The sequence below is a fragment of the Sus scrofa genome, chromosome 1 (assembly GCF_000003025.6).
Source record: "Sus scrofa isolate TJ Tabasco breed Duroc chromosome 1, Sscrofa11.1, whole genome shotgun sequence".
In the NCBI taxonomy this organism is placed as follows: Eukaryota; Metazoa; Chordata; class Mammalia; order Artiodactyla; family Suidae; genus Sus; species Sus scrofa.
The window spans coordinates 112,525,589-112,548,088 of record NC_010443.5 but is presented as its reverse complement, the minus strand read 5'-3'; the positions used below and the strand labels follow the sequence as shown (position 1 = coordinate 112,548,088).

Sequence of the window (22,500 nt, the reverse complement as noted above, 5' to 3'; positions counted from 1 at the left end):
CTTCTCACCTCTGGATAACAGCAGCTGGCAGTTCCTGGCTGTGCTGTGTGCCCCCATTGTGGCCTTGTTGTGTGTGTTCATTCATTTAATTATAACAACAAGTTGAGTTAAATACTGTTGATTCCCGCAATTTACCGATGAGAAAACCGAGTCACACAAAGTTAAGCAACTCGCCCCAAATCCTGCAGCTAGTAAGTGGGAGTCATGAGTCAAACCAGGCAGCCTACTTCTATAGTCAGGTCACCTAACTAGCACAGTATCTTGCCTCTAAAGATAAATCCTTAAGTATCCCATATAACTCAGACTTGCCAGGCCATGAACTTTAGCCCCATCTCGGCATGACCTTAACAGTTCCACCATCTGAGTCCCTCTGTATTTTTTTAAAAAATTGTTTTAGGGCCACACCCATGGCATATGGAGTTTCCCAGGCTAGGGATCGAGTTAGAGCTGCAGCTGCCAGCCTACACCACAGCTACAGCAATGCAGGATCTGAGCCATGTCTATGACCTATACCACAGCTCACAGCAAAGCCAGATCCTTAAACCACTGGTGAGGCCAGGGATTGAACCTGCAACCTCATGGTTCCCAGTGGGATTTGTTTCTACTGTGCCACAACGGGAACTCCCTTTTGCATTTTAATGTCCTAATTCTAAATACCTAAGGAGGCAGTCTTTTTTTTAAACATTTTTTTATTAAAGTATAGTTGATTTACAATGTTGTACCAATTTCTGCTGTACAGCAAAATGACTCAGTCATATATACACACACACACACACACACACACACACACACATTCCTTTTTCTATATTATTTCCCCATCATAGTTTGTCTCATGATGCTGGGTATAGTTTCCTGTGCTATGTAGTAGGAAGTCATTGCTTTTTCATTCTAAATGTAATAGTTCGCATTTATTTACTAACCCCAAACTCCTAGTCCATCCCATTCCCTCCCCCTCCCCCTTGGCAACCACAAGTTTATTCTCCATGTCCATGAGTTTGTTTCTTTTCTGTAGATAGGTTCATTTGTGCTCTATTTTAGATTCTACATATAAGTGATATCATATGGCATTTGCCATCTTCTTTCAGACTAATTTCACTTAGCATGAGGCACTCTAGTTCTATCCATGTTGCTGCAAATGGCATTCTTTTCTATGGCTGAGTAATATTCCATTGTATATACGTACCGTATCTTCTTAATCCATTCATCTGGTGATGGACATTTAGGTTGTTTCCATGTATTGGTTATTGTAAATAGCGCTGCAGTGAACCTAGGGTGAAAGTATCTTTTTGAATTATAGTTTTGTCTGGACGTATGCCCAGAAGTGTGATTGCTGGATCATATGGTAGTTCTATATTTAGTTTTCTGAGGAAGCTCCATACTGTTTTCCATTGTGGTTGTACCAATTTACATTCCTACCAACAATGAAGGAGGGTTCCCTTTTCTTCACACCCTCTCCTGCATTCGTTACTTGCAGACTTGTTAATGACAGCCATTCTGACCAGTGTGAAGTGGAACCTCATAGTAGTTTTGATTTACATTTCTCTAATAATTAGTGATGTTGAGCATATTTTCATGTATTTTTTTGGCCATCTGTATGTCTTCTTTGGGGAAAAGTCTATTTAGGTCTGTCCGTTTTGGAGGCTGAGGGTACAGAGCCCAGAGGTCCAGTTGGAAAATGAGATCCAGAAGAGTTGGGGGCTGGGCCCGAATGGCTGCCTGGCATTTGAGGCTTGTTTGTATAACCGGAAGGGCCACTGTATCATGTGGGTTGACAAAGGTGTGCATTAGTGCAGACAGTCATCAGCCCTGTGGTAAGGAAAAACTGGTGTGTGTTCAGCATCCCATCGAATTGTGACATTAACCCGGTAGAGTTACACTTAGGATACTGTGTAGAAGATTGTGTGTCTCATTCTTAGTTTGGGGTCCTGTTAATCTCCAAGCCTTTTTTCGTCATCCATATAAGTCCAGAGGTAAAAGACTTTTCTAGGAATCCTTTTTTTTTTTTTTTTGTGCTTTTTAGGGCCACACCCATGACATATAGGGGTTGAATTGGAGCTACAGCCTCTGGCCTACACCACAGCCACAGCAACGCCGGATCCTTAACCCACTGAGTGAGGCCAGGGATCAAACTGGCATCCTCGTGGATCCTAGTTGGGTTTGTTAACCACTGAGCCACGAAGGGAACTCCCTCTGGGAACTCTTTTATATAGATACTTGCACTGCATACCCACCTGTTCAACTTAAGATTCTGGCTGTGGGAACTAGAGACTCTCATACTGAGTAAAGTTAGACAGAAAGAGAAAGACAAATACCACATGATATCACTTATATATGGAATCTAATAAGTGGCACAAATAAACTTTCCCACAGAAAAGAAACTCATGACTTGCAGAACAGACTTGTGGTTGCCAGTGGGGAGGGGGAGGGAGTGGGATGGACTGGGAATTTGGGGTTGATAGATGCAAACTATCGCCTGTGGAGTGGCTAAGCAATGAGATCCTGCTGTATAGCACAGAGAACTATATCTAGTCACTTAGGATGGAGCATGATGGAGGATAATGTGAGAAAAAGAATGTATACATGTATGTGTGACTGGGTCACCTTGCTGTACAGTAGAAAACTGACAGAACACTGTAAACCAGCTATAATGGAAAAAATAAAAATCATAAAAAGATCCTGGCTGTGGTGGACAGTCTCCATGTCTCCCAGTGATCCCTACTGCCTGGTATTCACCCCTTGTGCCACCCTCACTCCCACGGAGTGTGGACTGGACTTATTAGCACACTTCTCTTGAATAGAACATGGAAGAAGTTTATAAAATAGAGAATAATAACAATAATATAATATGGCAATTAGGTTATACACGGACACACTGTCCCTCATCTCTGTGCTGAGGTGATGAGCTGTCATGTTTTAAGCAGCCTGTGGTGCAGCCATGTGGAGCGGCCAAGGACTGAGGCTCTCAGGCCAATAGGTTGAAATGAACAGACACTTTGCAACCATCATGTGAGTGAATTAAAGTGATGCCTCTCACCCAAAAGGAATGAAAGCAGGAACCTGAACAGGCAGTTGTTTACCTGTGTTCATAGCAGCATTATTCACAACAGTCAAAAGGTGGGGAGTTCCTGCTCTGGTGCAATGGGATTGGTGGCATCTTGGGAGCTCTGGGTCGTAGGTTTGATCCCTGGCCCGGCACAGTGGGTTAAGGATCTGGTGCTGCTGCAGCTGCAGCTTGGGTTGTGACTTCGGTTCAGATCTGATCCCTGGCTCAGAAACTCCATATGCTTCAAGGCAGCAAAAAAAAAAAAAAAAAAAAAAAAAAAAAAAAAAAAAAAAAAAAAGACGGAAGCAGCCCAAGTGTCCATTGGTGGTTGAATGGAAAAGCAAAGCATGGTTCATACATGCAATGGAATGCTATTCAGCCATAAAAAGGAAGGAAGGAAGGGAATTCTGATACATGACACCACATGGACATCACACTAAGCCAAGTAAGCCAATCATGAAAGGACATATAATGTCTGCTCTCACCTGTACGAGGTACCTAGAGAAGTCAAATTTATAGAGGCAGAGAGTAGCATGACAGTTGCCAGGGGCTGGGGCCTGAGGTAGGGGACTGGGAGTTAGTATCTAATCCATATGGAGTTTCAGGTGTGGAAGATGAAAAAGTTCTGGAGGAAGATGGTGGTGATGGTTGCACAACAATGCAAGTGTACTTAATGCCACAGAACTATTCACTGAAAATGGCTAAAACAGTAAATTATATATATATATCTTACTACAATAACAATTTTTTGAATAGAACAAAAGAAGTGGATTCTACGACCACCAAGTCGATCAGATGAGATTGCAGGCTTGGCAGTTTTACCACAATCTCATGAGAGGCGCTGAGCCAGAGATGCTCAACTAAGCCGCATCCACATTTTTGTTTGTTTGTTTTCTTTTTAGGGCCACACCTTCCTGCAGCCTATGGAAGTTCTAGGGCTAGAAGTTGACTTGGGAGCAGCAGCTGCCTGCCAGTCTACACCACAGCCACAGCAACACCAGATCCAAGCCTCACCTGCAACCTACACCACAGCTCACGGCAATGCCACATCCTTAACCCACTGAGCGAGGCCAGGGATTGAACCTGAAACCTCATGGTTCCTAGTCGGATTCGTTCATCACTTAGCCACGACAGGAACTCCATGTCCATATTTTTGATGCACAGAAGCTGAGGTAATACATACATGTTTGAAGTCACTAGATTTGGGGGTAATTTGTTATAAACAATAACTAATACATCTGCACTGGGGAATCTTGGCAGAATTATTTTGTGGAAATATCTACTGTGTGCTACAAGTGACATAGCCACATATAATGCCATTTAATACACCTTCTGAGCATGAAATGACCTTAAAACATATTAATGACATATGTACCTTATCACATTTAATCTGTAATTTCTCTATTTGGTATGTTCTATTACTGCCATTTAGTTACAGAGCAGATTCTGGAAGGTCACATGGCTCATTAGTGGTGCAGCAGGGATCTGAATCATATCTATCTCCAAAGCCCAGGCTGCCATTTTGCTTCAAGATAAGCCAATACCCAAGACATCAAGTGATTTGCTTAATACTCCCACAGCAGCTTGGAATCACAATCCTCTCTGGATGAGTGGTTCCCAGTGATGCAGCATCTGCATCACCTGGGACGTTGTTAGACAGGTAAACTCTGGGGCCCAACCCCAGACCTACCGAATCAGAAACTCTGAGATGGGCCCAGTAATCTACTTTAACAGTCTTGCAGGTGATTCTAATGCAAGAAAAATCTGAAGATAGCTGATCTAGAACGGCACTGTAATACAATAGCCCTGAGTCACATCACCTGTTTATATTTAAATATATATTCATCCAAATTAAATAAATTTTAAAATTCAGTTGCTGAGTTGCCCTGGCCGTACTTCAAAAGCTCAATAGCCAGCTGTGGTTAACAGCTATGGTGTTGTCCTGTGCAGATGTAGTATATGTCTACGGTCACAGTAAGTTTTTTTGTTTTTTGTCTTTTTATGGCCATACCGGCGGCATGCGGAGGTTCCCAGGCTTGGGGTCCAACTGGAGCTGCAGCCGCCAGCCTACACCACAGCCACAGCAATGCCAGATCCGAGCCACGTCTGTGACCTACATCATAGCTCTCGGCAATGCTGGATCCTTAACCCACTAAGCGAGGCCAAGGATCGAAACCGCAACCTCATGGTTCCTAGTCGGACTTGTTAACCACTGAGCCATGACAGAAACTCCTTTTTTTTTTTCCTTTCACACAGAAAGTGTTATTGGATAGTCCTGGTATAGAGCAATAATGTCCTCACCTTTGCAACTGACAGCTCTGTCCACAACTCTGTACCTTCATCTGAGGGCCTAGAGTGAGCTTGGGACCAGGGACTTTCCTCCAGCCCCATCCCTACAATGTTATGTCAGTTGTCCTTAATAGAGGTCATTTCCCAGGTCCTCAGATAGTTTTGTCTCACCTGCCAGTTCTGATCTGCAGACATTGTGTCCTGGAGCACTGGGCTGAGAGGGCTGGTGTCAGACTCAGGGGGCTGAGCCAAGGTGTGTGAGGCACGGGGTTTGGGGGATGGTTGCTTCCTGGGTGCTGTGCCCCTGCCAGCTTCTCACCAGGACATCCCAGGCTTGGAGGATGCCAGGCAAATGGTGGCCAGCCAGGACTCAGGTGATTCTGCTGCCCCCTAGCGAGATGGACCAGGCGGTCCTGGGATTAGGGTGAGGCAAAGTGGAAATTTAAAGGGATTCCCCCAAATCTGTAATTAACATAAATTATATGTTCATGCCATCTTTTTAAAAGGTCAAATATTGATGCCAAAAAATGCACAGTGAACAAAATGCCAAACCTTAAAGATCAAATCCAACCAAGTTGTGTGGCGTTATTTTGGAACTGAGGCAAAAAAGAAAAATGTATGCCTCATATACATGTTTTATGTAATTCTATTTAAAATTATGGGGTTGGTGGAGGGTTTTTTTTTTTTTTTTGGTTAATTTAGAATTCTAGAAATATTACACAAACCATATTTATCTTGATGGCTGAGAGTTTTGACTGTTCTTCTCCTTACATTTAGCATTTGAGGTGAGGGTCTCACTCACCTCATCCTAATACCAGCCCTGCCCCAGAGTCTAGAAATTTGGAGCTAAATCCAGTTCTTATTGGCTTATCTCAGGTGTGTATAATTGCTTTAAGTGGTTCCTGGTCTGTTTTTAATCCCTCACTGCCGTGCCTTTTTAATTTTCAAACTTGTGACCTAGTTCTGTTTTGGCGTTAGGTTGGGGGCACAGAGAAAGCAAAAATCTGACTCCCTTCTGGGACACGGAGGAAGGGCCAGAGAACAGGACGGAGGGGAGTGAAGATGTTTGCCTGATTTCACCACGAGGTGTCATCACAGAGCTTTCCACACCGTCAGTCCTCGAGATTCGCTGTCCTCTGCTGCCACCACGTGGAAGAAATAGAAATCTACAGGGAATTTTTTTTTAATCAAGGTAAAGTTGATTTACAATGTTAGCTTTAGGTAACGATTATGTACTATTTATAAGTATTATAAAATTTAGCTTTACTCCCTGTGCTGTAAACTATATCCTTGTAGCTTATTTATTTTATGCATAGTATTTTATACCTCTTAATCCCTACCCCTGTTTGCCCCTCCTAACTTCCCTTTCTCCACTGTTAACCACCAGTGTGTTCTATCCCTGAGTTCGGGAGTTCCCATCGTGGCACAGCGGTTAGCGAACCCAACTAGTATCCATGAGCACACGGATTCGATCCTTGGCCCCACTCAGCAGGGTAAGGATCCGATGTTGCCATGAGCTGTGGGGGCAGGTCACAGACACAGCTCAGATTCAGCGTGGCTCTGGCGTAGCCTCCAATTGGACCTCTAGCCTGGGACTCTCCATATGCCTCTGGTGCGGCCCTAAAAAACCTGTGAGTTCGTTTCTGGCTATATTTGCTAGTTTGTGTTATTTTTTATATTCCACATTAGGCACTAAGTTCCAATAGGAAGAACACCCAGCCAAGGAATGCCTCTGTGGAACGGCCTTTGGGCTCAGCTCTCATTTTCTAGAACAGGAAACCTAGTATCAGAGAAATTAGAAGCGGGCTTTGTAGGTGAGGATTCATGACAGGTTTGATAGGCAGGCTGGCACCGTGACAGTGACTCAGCCCCAACTCTGCTCTGGCTGGGAACCAAACAGACCAACATTTCTGCCCTTATGGAATTTTAAGCCTCACGTGAGGTGGGGGCAGAGAGAGGAAGTCAGCAGGCAAGTGAATCCCAAGGCCTGTCAGCTGATGGTGAGTGCTTGGGAGGAAAATAAAGCAGGGGCTGAGGGTAGGGGGTGCCGGGATGGGAGGGGCCAGTCACAGGAGGATGGCCAGGGAAGGCCTTGCTAAGAGGCAAAATCCTGATGGAGAAAACCCGGGGTGGGGGTACAAGCCAGGAAGCTAGCTGGAGGAGGAATTTACCTACATTTTCTTATTTTACAAAATAATGCTATTTACAATTCAGGCATCCCATGTCCATCTAGCTGCTAAGGTGTTGTCCTTCTGGCTAAACAGATTTCCACCCCCCCCCCCGCCCACCTGCTTTTATGATCTCTGGATGCCTCCTTGTCTCTTATTGGCTGTTCAGTTTCCATAACCTGGATGACAAATTCTCTGTAGTAAATTCCCTGTATGGAATACCTGGGGAGGTTTCTGTCTTCCTGAATGGACCCCAGCTGACATAAGACTGAAGGAGAGTAAATTGTACCCGGGGTGGTGTTTTTCCTTCAGTGTCTTTTTGAGCTGGAAGAAATGTTTGCCTACTGAGGCATGGGGAAGTCATTCTGGTTTATATACGATCTGGTTTGAATTCTTGTTAACAAGAATGGCCTGTCTGATGGTCTGTTTGTCATGCATTGTACATCTGCTTTAACCATTAAGAAAAGAATACATTATCCACTAGTAAAGTATGTCCACTGTGAAGCTAGTGACAAATGCTCCTCCCTGCATGCGTGCCCCTCCCTGCATGAGGCCCCCTCCCTGCATAAGGCCCAGGCTAGTACACCTTCAAAAATGTTTCCCTTCCTAGAAACCAAGGTGGTGTTGACTGGCTTTGTACGTGCTACTCTGTCTCTCTTAAAACCTTGAAGAAATATGCCCGTATCATATTTGATGATAAGATGTTCTTTGTTCTGACAAGATGTACAACTCTGCTGAAAACCAGCTTCTCCAGAGCACCTTCTTCCTTCATGGAGACTGCACTCCCTGGCCCTAGGCCTCAGCTTGGCTGAATAAAACCATTTTCTAGTCCTTTCTAGTCCTAGACTGTTGGTCGATTGTTTGCATCGGCATATACAACTTCCTGGCTTGTGCTCGCTAATAAACCCACACCACCTCTATCAGAGCAGTCCTACATTCCCGCAGTCCTGCAGTTCCCTCAGTCCCTGCTCGGCCCCTGCTGGTCTCTTGGCAGCTCCCAGGTCCTCAGCCGTGCATTCTAGAATCTGGCCAGAAGCTGCCACATCCAACAGCTGCTGTGCTACTGCCCAAACCAGGTTGGACAGGACCACATGCTGAGTTTCTTACCTGAGACCTCAGCCTTCTCCACACTCCCCACAATGTTTTCAGCTTCCTCAAACCCATCTGGGCGTCTTGACCAGTTTTTCTACTTCTGGGTTTCACTCCAAGACGAAGAAAAGGGAGAATGTGTTTACCAGCCTTTCTTGCTCCTCCTCACACCCCACTGGGGTGAAAAAGAGGGCTGGCTTTCTCTCCTGCTTCCTGCCTGGAGTGGCCTTACTCAGCCACGTCCGTCCTTCTTATTCTCAGCCCCTGATGGGAGCGGGGTGTTCTTTCTGCACCACAAAGGCAAGTCTGGTTTAAAACCAAGTCCAGGAGTTCCCGTCGTGGCGCAGTGGTTAACGAATCTGACTAGGAACCGTAAGGTTGTGGGTTCGGTCCCTGCCCTTGCTCAGTGGGTTAAGGATCCGGCGTTGCCGTGAGCTGTGGTGTAGGTTGCAGACGCGGCTCGGATCCCGTGTTGCTGTGGCTCTGGCGTAGGCCGGTGGCTACAGCTCCGATTCAACCCCTAGCCTGGGAACCTCCATATGCCGCAGGAGCGGCCCAAAGAAATAGCAAAAAATAAAAAATAAAAATAAAAAAATAAAACCAAGTCCATGACCCTTGCTCCTACTAGGAGTTAGAAATTTAGAAAATTCTTTCTCTTGTGACAAAGTCTGGCTTTTGAGATTTGTCTCTCTCTGTGTTCATGATATCTATTCTGGGGAGTTCCCATGTGGCACAGTGGTAATGAACCTGATTAGTATTCCTGAGGATTCGCTGGCCTCGCTCCGTGTGTTAAGGATCCGGCGTTGCCATGAGCTGTGGTGTAGGTTGCAGACGTGGCTCAGATCCCACGTTGCTGAGGCTCTGGCGTAGGTCGGCAGCTGCAGCTCTAATACAGCCCCTAGCCTGGGAACGTCTATATGCTGCAGGTGTGGCTCTAAAAAGAAAAAAAAAAAAAAAAAAAAAGATAGCTATTCTGGGTTTGAGAACAGAGAACTGCTTTGTTTTTGCATTCCTGCTGTCACCATCCTAGTTCTCTCATGGGCAAATGGCTATTTCCACAGACTAGATTTTTGTTTTTTTCCATTATAGCTATTTCCTAGACTGGAGGTCAAGGACTTGCAAATGACACAATTAGTAGTTTATTTCAAAATATTATCCCATTACATACACCCGTCTATCCTCTCCTTAGACAGTGATCTTCTTGAAGGCATGGCCCATATTTCCCCAGAGATCTCCAAATGTCTAAGGGAAGTCAGATGCTAACCACAGAAAGGCTTGTGGATTAACCAAAGTTTCAGGTTTCTTTAGGTTGCCTGTCCTTATAATGGCTCCTTGAGTACAGGTTCTTAACTCTTAAGAGAAACTCCGACTAATAGTTCCAGATGGGCTAAAGTCTTTGATGAATGAGACTATGAATTAACTGTTTGATTAAGCCTCTTTAAAAAAACCTAATATTTCTAAGGTGTCTATGTTTGGAGGTAAAATTCCAAAAGGAAGGTAAAAATATCAAGAACTACTGCATTAGGCATTCACTGAGCCCTTGTGCAAAGTGACTTTGCACATTATCTTATTTACCTGTTATTTCTTTTTATTATTTTTCTTTTTTTTCCATTATAGCTGGTTCTGTCAATTTTCTACTAAAGAGCAAGCTGACCCAGTCACACATACATTCTTTTTTCTCACGTTATCATGCTTCATCATGAGTGGCTAGATGTAGTTCCCAGTGCTATACAGCAGGATCTCATTGCTTATCCATTCCAAAGGCAATAGTTTGCATCTATTAACCCCAAATCCCCAGTCCATTTCACTCTCTCCCCCTTGGCAACCAGAAATCTGTTCTCCACGTCCATGATTTTCTTTTCTGTGGAAAGGTTCATTTGTGCCATATATTAGATTCCAGATATAAGTGATATCATATGGTATTTGTCTTTCTCTTTCTAACTTCACTTAGTATGGGAGTTTCTAGTTCCATCTATGTTGCTGCAAATTACCGGTTATTTCTGGACCGTGTGAAAAGTAAGTTTTATCACAGACCTCTCTTAAACAGGCTTTCTGAAAGCCAGATGGTATAAATTCTCTGGCTTCTTCAAGAAGAAGAAATTATTTCAGGTTAACTTCATTTTGGCTCTTTTTCTAAACTTAGAGAAACTACAGAGCTGTAAAATTTATCCCTAGATGGAGCAATAAGGTAGAATTTTAAGAAGCAATGAAGAAAAGTTTACACCCCACCACCACCCCGACTTTCAAATTTCTTTCTACTTTTTGGCTGTGCCCATGGCATAGGAAGTTCCTGGACCAGAGATCGAACCTGCACCACAGCAGTGACTTGAACTACTGCTGCAGTGACAATGCCAAATCCAGAGCCACAGCAACATGGGATCCAAGCTGCGTCTGTGACCTACACCATGGCTCATGGCAACACTGAGCCATGGCCAGGGATCAAATCCGAAACCTCATGGTTCCTAGTCAGATTCGTTGACCACTGAGCCACGACAGGACCTCCTTGCTTTGCTTTTTAGGGCTGCACCTGCAGCATATGGAAGTTCCTGGGCTAGGGGTCAAATCTGATCTACAGTTGCCAGTCTACACCACAGCCACAGCCACAGCAATGCTGGATCTGAGCTGATGCTGCACTTTGTGGCAATGCAGGATCCTTAACCGACTGAGTGAGGCCAGGGATCGAACCTGCATCCTCATGGATACTAATCGGGTTCTTAAACTACTGAGCCACAACGGGAACTCCAGTTGTGGTGTTTTAACCATCCTCCAGGTGCATTTAACTCAGATGATATGTGTGAGGACCGCCACATCTTGAAAACCGCCTTTCTGGATGAAGAAACTAAAAACAGGAGACAAATCCATCCCAGTTGGTGAGTATCTTTCTGGCTGCTCCGTCAGAGCATGGCTGCACGGCCCAGTGCTGGAGAGTCTCCACAGCTGGGGGCCCCATTAGGTAAGGCGCAAATGCCAGATTGAGATTGGGGAGGGTATTCCCACCTTCCTGGGTGTCCTAGGAAGGAATAAGCCAACCAAAGAGAAGGAGAGGTGTTGAGTGTTTCTCTAGAAACCAAACATAGTTTTCTGTCCATGGATGTGGTCTGGGGACTTTAGAGTTTGAGGGTTTAGCTGGCAAATATGAGGGAGAAGAGGCCCAGGAGGCTGAAGGAGCACCTGCTGAAAGTGCAGACGGTCAGCAGCCCTGGGGGCAGAGGGCGATGACCAGAGGCCCACACCCTGAGCAGTGAGCTGGTTAGGGTTCACCCTCTGGAAAGAAGGAGTCACTGTCACTCAGAGACAACTACAGGAGGTTCAGTGCCAACCTAAGAGATTCCTTGTTGCATTCTTCAGGGTCCTGCCATCTGTCCCAAGATGGTCAATAATTTTATTTATTTATTTTTTTGAGAACAGGCTGTAGAGGACATTCCCGTTATATTTGCAATTGACGAGTCCCTGAAAGAATCGCAGTATAGGAGCAGGATGTGAATGTGTGATCAGGTGAGATGATGGAATGAATTTAAAAGAACAACATGCAATAGGAGAGAAGCACATAAAAAGATGCTTAACATCATTAGTTATCGGGGAAATCCAAATCAAAAAACCACAATGAAATACTTTAATCCTGCTAATGCAAAATGGTACGGCTGCTGTGGAAAAGAGCCTGGCAGTTCTTCAAAATGTTGAATAGAGTTACCGTGTGACCCAGCAGTTCTGCTTCTAGGTATAGATCCAAAAGTTTTGAAAACACGTGTTCACAGAAGAATCTGTACAGGACTGTTCCTGGCAGCATTAGTCATATTAGCCAAAAGGTGAAAACAATGCAAATGTCCATCCACTGATGAATGGGTGAACAAAACATGGTACAGCTTTACGATGAATATTGTTTGGCCAGAAAAGGGAATGGAATTTCGATACACAAAAGGGCACATATTATGATTCCGCTTCTGTGAAATGTCTGGAGTAGGTAAATCCGCAGCGATAAAAAGCAGGGGAAGTACCCATTGTGGCTCAGCAGAAACGAATCTGATATCCATGAAGACGAAGGTTCTAATTCTGGCTTCGCTTAGTGGGTTAAGGATCTGGTGTTGCTGTGACTGTGGTGTAGGCTGGCAGCTACAGCTCTGATTCGACCCCTAGCCTGAAAACCTTCATATGCCACAGGTGTGGCCAAAAATAAATACATAAATAAATAAATAAATAAATAAATAAATAAAAGAAAAAGAAAGTAGATTGGTGATTGCCAGGGGCTTTGGGGAGAAGGAATGAGGAATAATGGCTAATAGGAATGGGATTTCTTTTTGGGGTGATGAAATATTCTGGAACTTAATGGTGGATACTCTGTGATAGATATTAAGACTTACTGTACTGTATACTTTAAGAGAGTGAATTAGATTTCAATAAACCTGTTATTTAAAAAAATACTCAAGGAGTTCCCTTCATGGCTCAGTGGTTAGCAAACCCGACTAGGATCCATGAAGTTGTGGGTTTGATCCCTGGCCTCGCTCAGTGGGTTAAGGATCCACTGGTGTTGCCGTGAGCTGCGGTGTAGGTCGCACACAAGGCTCAGATCTGGCGTTGCTGTGGTTGTGGTGTAGGCTGGCAGCTACAGTTCCGATTGGACCTCTAGCCTGGGAACCTCCATATGCCATGGGTGCAGCCCTAAAAAAAAAAAAGACAGTAGTAAGAATAAATATGTGGTCCTGTCTTTGAGTTCACGAATTAACGGAGCTAGAGGAGGACACTTCCTTTCTCCTGGCCAACCACCACCTTCTTTTGGGTGACAGTCTTTGGTTTCTCTGGAGAATTAGCTTCGTTCTAGTGGTCCTGTTGGGAGCCTACATCACAAGGCCACTTACCTCCCGCACAGGGGCCAGTGGCCCTGCCTGAGCCAGATCAGACTCTGGCTGAGAAATCTGGACCCCGAGCCGAAAGGCTCATGGAAGCTATTGGGACTGAATCCTTCCTAGGACACCACCTGCAGGTTTCCCACTGAGATCCCTGGAGCTGGCTCTATTCCTGTGTTCAGTTTTGGGTACGTCTTCCTTTTTTAAAAAAATGTTTTTATTATAGTTGATTTACAGTGTTCTGTCAATTTCTGTTATACAGCAGAGTGAACCAGTTATACACATATACATACACTCTTTTTCTCATATTATCTTCCATGATGTTCCATCACAAGTGATTGGATATAGTTCCCTGTGCTATACAGCAGGACCTCATTGTTTATCCATTCTAAAGGCAATAGTTTGCATCTACAACCCCTAAACTCCCAGTCCATCCTGCTCCTTCCTCCCCCTTAGCAACCACAAGTCTGTTCTCTTTGTTCATGAGTTTGTTTCTGTTCTGTAGACACGTTCATTTGTGCCATATATTAGATTTCAGATATAAGAGCTGTCATATGGTATTTGTCTTTCTCTTTCTGACTGACTTCGCTTAGTATGAGAATCTCAGTTCCATCCATGTTGCAGCAAATGGCATTATTTTGTTTGTTTTTATGACTGGGTAGTATATATACATATATATATGTATATATATGTATGCCACATCCTCTTAATCCATTCCTCTGTTGATGGACATTTAGGTTGTTTCCACATCTTGGCTATTTTGAATAGTACAGCTATGAACATTGGAGTATATGTATCTTTTTAAATGAAAGTTTTGTCTGGATATATGAGGCACGTCTTCTAACACACGTCTTTTCTGTCTAGGTTAGTCAGAGTGGTTAAACTGGAGTCGCTTGTTAAAGGAAACCTCAACGGCTATGTTGAGTCAATGTGCTGTAGCAACTGCACAGGCAAAGTATCAGGTGTTTTAGCATCAATGCTAATAACAGTAACTAATCCTTATGGAGCCACGTCATGGAGCTAGCACTGTGCTGAGAGCCCTCAATGCCTTCTCCCATTGAACTCAACTCTCACTAAAACTTTAGTTGGTAGGTATTGTCTTGGCTCCCCTTTTGGAATCTAGGTTCCCTTTTGGAATCTGGATTCAAATCCTGCTCTCCTTGACCCCAGAATAGTGCTCCTGACCACTGCTCTGAACTGCCTCAAAAGGGGGCAGTGTCATGGAGGGCTGCCCAGCTCAAACTGGACCTCTGACCGTGACCTGAGAAGTTAAACATGTCAGGGCTCATCCTTTCCCTGGCACTGGTCTCTCAGGTAGAGCCTGCCCTTTAATATACTCAGTGGCAGAGTTATCAACCCTCACATCAGATGGCAACCACCTGGAGAGGTTTAGAACCACTGATGGCCTGGATCCCACCCTCTGATGTAATGGGTCAGTGGTACTGCTGGGCCATGGGATTGTTTTGCAATATCTTAGAAGATTCTGATATGCTGCCATGGCTGCCAGCTTCTATTTTTTTCAAATTTTAAAGGACACACTGGAGTTCCCTGGTGGCACAGCGGGCTAAGGATCAAGCATTTTCACTCTTGTGGCTCTGGTTATTGCTGTGGTACAGGTTTGAGCCCTGGCCAGGCACTTTCTTATGGCATGGGCCCAGCCAAAGAATAAAATAAAGGGCATGCTATGCACCGTGGGTCTGGTTAAGCTGCAGATTCTGATTCACGAGATCTGCTTGGGGTCCAAAAGCTATGTTTCTAACAAGCAGCAGGTGATTTTAAGTAGAAATGCCATCCCAAGTGGAAATTTCATGCGCAGAGTGGTGAGCATCACCTGGATCTTGTTGAAAATTCAGACTCCGGGACCCCACCCAGACCTACGGAAGCCAAGAGGGCACGCCAGGGAGAGCGCAGGTGATTTCTACGTACATTCAAGTGTGAGAAGCACGTTGAGCATACCGTATATTTAAAGAGGTGAGGCGGAGGCGGGGCTTAAAGCTGAAGAGTCTGTCCGGGCAGGTGAGGAAAGAGCTGAGGATGTGTTGCCAGGAGGAGAGGAGAAAGGACAGACGGAGGCGGGTAAGTGCTTTGCTCCTAGAAAAAGCTGCCCCAGGAGGAGGGGACGGAGGGATGTGTCCTCTAAAGGAAGACCAAGAAGCTTGGGGGGACTCATTTCTGTCCAGTGCGGGTAGCTGGTTCCGCTGGGGCTGTGGGGGCTACACTGGTTGTCGAGGAGACCACAGCCCCTTCACTCTGGGAGAAGGAACTCGAGCGTTGTAAAGGTTTGCTGGCTTTTCAGCTGTCTTGCTGTTCTGAAATTGTGAGTCTATAGCGTTGAAATGGTAGGACTGTCGGGTCACCTGGGGACATAGGTGCCTGTGGAGCTGAGGTGAGACGTTTGAGTTTGGGGTCAGTACGACTGTAGGGTCTTGGGTTGAAACTGATAAAAACCAACCTAAGGTGAGGAGATGCCCTCAAAGAGGTGTTGGATAGGAAGATGTTTTTCTCTACTCTTCTGGGTTTTGGGGGCTGGTCTGAGGATTAAGTTGTCGTGAGCTGGACTAAAGGGAGAAAGTCGAACACAATTGATACAACATGTATATGTGGGAGAGACCCAGGAAAATAGCAACTTGCCGAAATGGCTGAAACCTTCACCTTAAATACTATCCTCGGCTAAAGACAAAGGAGGGTGTTGAGGGTGGGGAGACTCCCTTATGGGAGGTGACCAGGAAAAGCACAGTAAACAAGGGTAAGGTGGTTATGCAGCCTTAATATCGATAAGTTTCTAGAGATTGGGTTATCCTCTGCTTCCAGACACAGGAAGTTACCCTTAGAAATGGGGATTTTCCTTACAAATGTAAACATTTCTGATGGAAGAGTAATTCCTATTTGGTTTTCAGTGCCTTTCCCCCAGCTGGCGCTTTCTTAGAAAATGACCAGCTGAAAACAATGAATAAGCCAGGGAGACATGTTTTAGGGTGGCCAATTCTGGTCCCCTCTGGGGCAGACGTGGGTTTTACAGAAGAGTATGCAGGAAGAGATTGTGGATGCCCCCAAATCCAGCAGGGGTGACCCCAGAGTCCCAAGGCCCCATCCTGCTGTGATCTGGTAGGCTGCGAGGAGCAAGGCCATGGGGGTGGGGCCAAGAATCGGGGTGAGGTTGGGGGTTTTTATGCTTGGATTGGAGAGGCCTGGTGCTTTAGCTAGAAACAACCCTGGAAAGGTGGGGAGAACAGTGCCTCATCTGTCCTTGCCTGGAAGGACCAGAGCCCATTACTTCAAGCCGCGTTGTTCATCTTGCCTGTGAATCCAGGAGGAGAAGCTGCGCGAAGCCACCCAGGAAGACGTGGGAAGGAGGGCCCTGGGCCTTGGCACACATTTTGGCAGCTGGACTTTCTGCATCTTTCCTCTCGGGCTCCATCTTTGCAATACTTGGGTTCCCCTCCCTGCCTCAGTGTGTATCTTGTGTCTGCCATTTGGGTCCTCAGCCTCTCTCTCCCACAACCTTGGTAAGTGGCTGGGAGAGAGGCCAAGAGCCCCAAAGGGCAGTGGCTGCAGAGCGTGGGGGCCTTCTGTGTCCAGGGGCTTGTGGCTGGATCCCCCCATCTTCGCCCTCCTAGACCAGATGAGACCCTGGGGAGGTCCCATCCTTTCAAATATGAACTGATTCTGCCTACAGTGAAAACACCACAGAAGGCTCTCTGCTTGCACAAAGGGACTTGATCTTTCTGGCAACCCAAAGCCCTCTTAGGCAACCTTCTGGGGTTTTTTTTTTGTTTGTTTTCGGGCTGCACCTGCGGCATATGGAAGTTCCCAGGATAGGGGTCGAATTGGAGCTGTAGCCACTGGCCTGTGCCACAGTCATGCCAGATCTAAGTCACATCTGCAACCTACATGACAGCTCACAGCAATGCTAGATCCTTAACCCACTGAACAAGGCCAGGGATTGAACCTGCATCCTCATGGATACTAGTCTGGTTCATTAGCACTGGGTCACAACAGAAGCTCCCCAACTGTGCGTTTTATTTGCTAGAGACTCAGAGAAACACTTGTGTGAGGTGTTCAGGCCTGGGGCGCCGTTCCTGTGGGGCCCTCCTGCCCGCGCTTTCTCTCCGGTTTTGAGTGTGTTGGGCCAGGGCAGTGTGGGGCCCGGTGTGAGGGCCAGGGTCACTGCAGGCATATGTCATAGGACCTGCCTGATCTTCCTGAGGAACAAACCCATCAAGTCCCTGACAGGTTTCTCGGGGCTCAGGGACAGGGGGATTGAGACGTCATTCTGCAGCATCTGGGAAAGGCGAGTCAGATGGAAAATGGGCTGGGGCCTTGGTCAGCCTGGTTCGGGGGAGGGGAAGGGAACAAACATGAACTGAGAGCATCCCCATGATGAGCTGTGCTGTGTTGCTGTCATTTATGATCCCCCTGAGTCCTCATGAAAGTCTCCGTTAGAGATGACAGACTGCATCTCAGTGACTCGTCAGAGGTTCCCACGTGTGAGATGCAGCCTTGGGGTGCTCTTCTGTTCCACACAGGTGCTCATAGGCCTGGGCCCCCTGTGGGAGGGCGGGATCTTCCTGCTCAGGTGCCTTAACTGCCAGGACATGTGGAAACACTCTTGAGACCTGAAGAAGGAGCTATTGTTCTCCAGGCCCACAATCTCCATTCAAGGCCCTTGGCTTTCAATTGCTTTTTATTTATTTTATATATATATATATAAATATATATATATATATATATATATATATATTTGCCTTTTTGCCATTTTGGGGGCCTTTCCCACGGCATGTGGAGGTTCCCAGGCTAGGGGTGGAATTGGAGCTGTAGCCACCGGCCTATTCCAGAGCCACAGCAACTTGGAATCCAAGCTGCGTCTGCAACCTATACCACAGCTCACGGCAACGCCGGATCTGTAACACACTGAGCAAGGGCAGGGATCGAACCTGCAACCTCATGGTTCCTAGTCGGATTGGTTAACCACTGAGCCACGACAGGAACTCCTGCTGCTGCTTCTTTTCTTTTTTTTTTTTTTTTTTAAAGCAGATGCTGATGATCCTAGGAAGCCAGAGTTTGGTTTCATGGACCTTCTGGTTTGGGCTCACCAGGAAATAACTTTGCTCAGTGCTAAGTGTTCCATGGGTGCCTCATCTTAGCAGAAAGTCGATACAAGTTTTGTTGTACCTCCTGCTTGAAGAGTTTCCAGCCAGCAGTTGTAGCCCTGCTCCCTGGGGGTATTAGTTACCCCTGTGTCTTAAGCTCAATCAAACTTGATCGTGAAGGCTTTGTCATCTCACGTCTGGGAATGGGGGAGCAGCTGTCTCCTCAGGTGTTTATGTGACTCTTAAGTTCATGCTCACAGCCCTGCTGCTGCTGAAATTCTGGGGAAACCACCATAAATCTGCAAGAAACCAAACTTTGGGGAACTTGAACAAAGACAATTATCCCATTGTTCTAAATTGGGGGATGATGGTAATAGCCTATTAGAGGATCTACTGCATCTAGCAGACAGAAAAGTCCCCCCTCCCACTTCTTTTCTTTTTTTTTTAATTTATTTTTTTTAATTTTTATTTTTAATTTATTTTAAATTTTTATTTTATTTTCCCACTGTACAGCAAGGGGATCAAGTTATCCTTACATATATACGTTTTTTTTTTTTTTTCCCCACCCTTTGTTCTGTTGCAACATGAGTATCTAGACATAGTTCTCAATGCTATTCAGCAGGATCTCCTTGTAAATCTATTCTAAGTTGTATCTGATAACCCCAAGCACCCGATCCCTCCCACTCCCTCCCTCTCCCATCAGGTAGCCACAAGTCTCTTTTCCAAGTCCATGATTTTCTTTTCTGTGGAGATGTTCATTTGTGCTGTATATTAGATTCCAGTTATAAGTGATATCATATGTTATTTGTTTTTGTCTTTCTGGCTCATTTCACTCAGGATGAGATTCTCTAGTTCCATCCATGTTGCTGCAAATGGCATTATGTCATTCTTTTTTATGGCTGAGTAGTATTCCATTGTGTATATATATCTTTTTTTTTTTTTTTTTTTTTTTAAATAGCCATACCCACGGCATATGGAAGTTCCCAGGGTAGCAGTCAAATTGGAGCTGCAGCTGCTGGCCTACACCACAGCCACTGCAATGCCAGATCCAAACTGTGTCTCCAGCCTACACCACACCTTGCAGCAGTGCCACATCCTTAACCCACTGACTGAGGCCAGGGATCGAACCCACATCCTCAGGGACTCTGGGGAGGGTTCTTAACCTGCTGAGCCACAGTGGGAATGCCCAGGAAATTTCTTGAAATACTTGGTCAGGTGATGTCATTTTCCCCACTCAGAATCCTCCAGTGGCTTTTTCTGAAGTATCTCCAGTGACCTACCAGGCCCTATGTTATCTGCCTTGTGCTCTGCCTTGAGGGCTTCTTGGCTCCCCCTGACTTCTTGCTCTGGTCACATTAGCTTGTGTGCTGTTCCTCCCAGTGGACAAGCCCCTCCTGACCTCAGGGCCTTTGCACTTGCTGTTCATGCAGATAGCCACATAGTTTCATCACTTCCTTCAGGTCATGACTCAGCTTCTGAGTGAGGCCTTCCCTGGCTATGCCCTAAAATCTCCCTCCTTACAGCACTCCCTTTCTCTCTCTCTCCTTGATTTCTTTGCATGACACTTACCCAGCCGAGAAACCACATACTTGTACTTGTCTCTTGCCCATTCCTGTAGGAATTTAAGCTTTATGAGGAAGAACAATTTCTGTTTGTTGGCTTGCTCACAGAGAACAGTGCCAGGCAATCAGAGGTGCTCAAAAATATTTTAGGTGAATGACATCTCTAAGCAGTGCCTTTAGAGGCCAGTCATATAACATAAATATGTGAAATAACCAGAGTGAAAACAAAAGAGTAGAGTCATGCACAACCATGCTGAGGGTGTTGACAGCAGCAATAACCATCGCAAAACACTTCCAGCTACAGAGTTCCCGTTGTGGCTCAGTGGGTTAAGAACCTGACTAGTATCCATGATGTCTCTGCTTCCATCCCTGGCCTCGCTCAGTGGGCTACAGGATCTAGCATTGCTGTGCACTGAGGTGTAGGTTGCAGACGTGGCTTGGATCCCGTGTGGCTGTGGTGTAGGCTGGAAGCTGTAACTCTGATTTGACTGCTAGCCTGGGAACTTCCATATGCTGGGTGTAGCCCTAAAAAGCAAAACAAAACAAACCAACAACAACAAAACAGTGCCACCTAAATCAAGCCCATGTGTGGGCTGCTAGTTGGTGACAGAGTGATCTCCCAGGCCTGGACTTGCCTAGAATTGCCGTCAATAAATGATGATGTAGAGGGTACCCACGATTTTCCCTCAGGGATCTTCTAAGAACATATTCTGTGGAACTGTCATTTTGAACATTCTAAAGATGAGACATGGAGTTCCTGTCACAGCTCAGTGGAAACAAATCTGGCTAGCATCCGTGAGGATGCAGGTTCGATCCCTGGACTTGCTCAGTGAGTTAAGGATCTATGTTGCTATGAACTGTGGTGTCGGTCGAAGATGGGACTCTGATCTCACCTTGCTGTGGCTGTGATATAGCCTAGAGGCTACAGCTCTGATTCAACCCATAACCTGGGAACCTCCATATGCTACAGGTGTAGCCCTAAAAAGACCAAAAAAAAAAAAATTAGACATAATTCACTATATTTGTAGAAGACTTTTTTTTTCCTCCTGTTAGTGTCAGGTCAGATGTGTTTTTCAAACTATTTTATTTTTGAATCAGACTCTGGAACTCATGTTACTGATAGTGTGTTTTCCAGCTAGAAAATTTGAAATGGAAATTGTAATCCTCTTAGAGCCTGGAGATGTCTGGCATACTTTAAACAATACAAATATATGTAGTTGATTTACAATGTTTTGTTAGTTTCAGGTGTATAGCAAAAGGATTCCATTATACATGTATTTTCTTTTTCAGATTCTTTTCCCTTACTAATTGTTACAAAATATTGAATATAGTTCCCTGTGCCACACATTTCATATTAGACACCTTCCTGATTCCATTTATATATTGTCTTTTCTGTACCTTTGCCTCATCTTTTTCTCTTTTTCTTATTTTGTCTTTTTAGGCCATACCCGTGGCATATGGAGGTTCCAGGCTAGGAGTCCAATTGGAGCTGTAGCTGCTGGCCTTTGCCACAGCAACGCCAGATCCAGCCACATCTGCGACCTACACCACAGCTCAGGGCAACGTCAGATCTTTAACCCACTGAGTGAGGCCAGGAATCAAACCTGTGTCCTCATAGATGCTATTTAGATTTGTTTCTGCTGAGCCATGACAGGAACTTCTGCCTCATCTTTCTTATTCCTAATTTTTGGGAACTCAGTGTATTTTAAATATCTCAGTTCCTCTTTTTAGGATTAGTGTGGGCATAAGAAAATAACTGAATACTGACTGGCTCAGGCTTCTAAGGATGAACAACATCCAGAAGAATTAGAATAGTTTCCCCTTTTTTTCCACAAATACCTTCCAGCTCAAAGGTGTCATGTGCCATGTTAGTCCCTGGAAATTGAGAGAGAATAGAAGTGGAGGAGAAATACACCTGGGATCTAAGAGAAGGGACAGGAGATGGAAGAGACTGAAGAAAAGGTTGGAAATAAGGGGAGAGAGAAAGGAGTAGAGCTTTTCCCAAAGCAGAACAAAATCGTTCTGGTCCAAGAACTTAGATTGCCCCTCTGATTGTAGAAGAATGAACATCACAGAATACAAAGAACATTCCCACGGAGGCCTGGCCGGCCACAGGTGCTATCCCCAGGGATGTTGAAGGAAGTGCAGCTTCTCTTGGGTGGTTTGGGCATATCGAATTGTCTGTTTCACATTTGGGTTCCCGATCCCTCAAGTTTTCTCATGACTCCCAAGAGTGGGGGACCTGCCCAGCAGTGACTGATGTTCCATCCCAAGAAGACTGGCACTTACTGACTCCTAGAGGTTCTCCCCTTGTTCATGTCTCAGGGATTTCCCATTTGTGATCAGGACAAATAAGTGACATGCCCGAGTCACTAGGTGAGTGAGCAAAGCTCTGCAGCTGACAGCAACCTTGACACT

At 45.4% G+C, this 22,500-nt stretch overlaps 1 protein-coding gene across 3 annotated transcripts in view; it reads left to right on the top strand.

The window, feature by feature from the left end:
* GCNT3 (glucosaminyl (N-acetyl) transferase 3, mucin type) overlaps nucleotides 7,105–22,500 on the top strand; it is a 116,773-nt gene continuing 101,377 nt past the window's right edge. Inside the window, exons 1-3 of one of the 3 annotated variants that reach the window (XM_021094516.1) lie at nucleotides 7,105–7,332; nucleotides 11,360–11,459; nucleotides 11,998–12,084. The gene's annotated coding sequence lies outside the window, so the exon portion shown is untranslated. Of the gene's footprint in view, nucleotides 7,333–11,359; nucleotides 11,460–11,997; nucleotides 12,085–15,416; nucleotides 15,507–22,500 lie in introns of those variants that run through there. The other 2 variants (XM_013992917.2, XM_021094485.1) reach the window with 2 other exon arrangements.